Genomic DNA, 2,062 nt, shown 5'->3' on the forward strand with positions numbered 1-2,062 from the left:
CCTTTTCAAGTTTTGGTTTGAGTTTTGGACTCTTTTTAAAAAGTTTATTTTTTTGACCCCACAATTTTGAAAATTAATGAAAGTTACCCTAATACCCTTTACATTTCAAAACTCACTCAAACTCTCCAAACCCTCACTTTTCTTTTCCATTTTCGGTCACTCTTCTCCATTTCAAAAGTCCTCAATCTCACTCCATTTCACTCTCCCCATTCTAGATTTCCTTGTCATTCTCCTTTTCATTGAAGATCATTTGGAAATTTTCAACTAAGGTATGAATTTTCATTTTTTTACCACTCAATGTGTTAGTTTATATTAGATGTTCTTGTGTGAATATTTGAAATCTATGTTAGATCTATGTTGAATGTCATTTTTTCCCTAAAAATATCATGTTCGGCATTTTCTGAATAAGTTTGAGCCTAAAAATGAGTTTTTGGAAATCGGTCTTACCTGGCCGGGCTTCATACCATTGATCGGGCGGAGAAGTTTGAGGAAGATTTGGGGGAAGATTGCGTCCAATGGTAGACCGACCGAGCCGTATATGTATTTCGACCAGTATGGGTGGGAAAGAGAGGAAAGGACGAGGGGGAAGGGGGCAAAACCGGGTAGGTGTAGGTGGCCCCTGGCCGGGCTTCAAATGACTTTAACCGAATATGTGACTGGGCTAAGAAGTATGTTTGCGACTGGAATTTGGCTCGGTCCTGGCCCGGCTGGGTATTGGACCGGGTAGGGGGAGGGGATCGGGTAGCATGGGGGCGGGTCGAGTAAGCGAAGTTTCTAGAATTTGGCCCGGTCCCGGCCCGACCGGGTATGGAACTGGGTAGGGGGAGGGGACCGGGTAGCATGGGGTGGGCCGAGTAAGCCAAATTAGAATTTGGCTCGATCCCGACTCGATCAGGTATTAGACCGGATAGGAGAAGGGGACCGGGTAGCATGGGGGCGGGCCAGGTAAGCCTTTCTGGAATTTGGCTAGGCTAGGTATGGGACCGGGTAAGGAGAAGGGACCGGGTAGCATGGGGCCGGGCCGGGTAAGCCAAGTTTTTGGAATTTGGCTCGGTCCCAGCCTGGCCGGGTATGGAACCGGGTAGGGGGAAGGGATCGGGTAGGGGTATACTGGTTTTTCGCCCGATGCGATACCCGACCGGGTATGAGTCGGGCCATTTTTTTATTATTTATATTTATATATATATATATTATTTTTTTAAAGTATGTATTGATGATCATGATGTGTTGTCTTTTAATTTATCTATTTCATGAAAAATGTAGGTTATAATGGAACTAGATATGAAGGTTCATCTTAATCATTTTTCTGTAGCCCTTTCATGTTGTTCCCATATAGAAAAGATTATCCCTAAAATTAAGAAAAAACTATCTTTGACACAATTAGCCATGTTTAGACAAACATGTTTTGGTCATCTCCTTGACACAAACATCATTTTCAATGGACTACTAATTCATTATATTTTTCTTCAGGAGATAGAGGAACCTAGGAGAGATGTTATTAGAAGATTAAAAGGAATAAGGTACCATTCAAGCAAGTAGAGTTTGACCTTATCACAGGACTAAAACATCAAACTAGAAATATGAAGGGAGAAAATTCTTTTGTTAGACTTAGAGCTAAGTATCTAAACGATAATGAGGGCATGAAAGCATATGAGTTGGACTTTATTTTTCCAAGTATTGAGTCTGAAAACGATTTTGATGTAGTGAAAATTGCATTGTTTTATTTTATTGAGTTTGCTATGATGGGTAGAGAGAGGAAAAGGCAAATGGATTTGAAAATTTAGCAATCATAGACGATTAGAATAGATTTTGTAATGAGGACTGAAGCAAGAAAATTTTTGCCAATACAATTAAACGATTCAAACAAGGATTGAAAGATAAAGCAATAATTTATAAAGGCAGTACAGATGAAAAACAACATATGTACAGTCTTTACGGGTTTCCCCATGCTTTGTAGGTAACTTAATTAGTTTGATTTAATGAATATTCATAAAAGTACACCACTGATATACATTTATATTTCAAATAGCTATGGACATATGAAATGATTTCATCATTATCC

This window comes from Benincasa hispida, chromosome 9 (genome assembly GCF_027475165.1).
Source record: "Benincasa hispida cultivar pf3 chromosome 9, pf3_genome.v1.1, whole genome shotgun sequence".
NCBI classification, from domain to species: domain Eukaryota; kingdom Viridiplantae; phylum Streptophyta; class Magnoliopsida; order Cucurbitales; family Cucurbitaceae; genus Benincasa; species Benincasa hispida.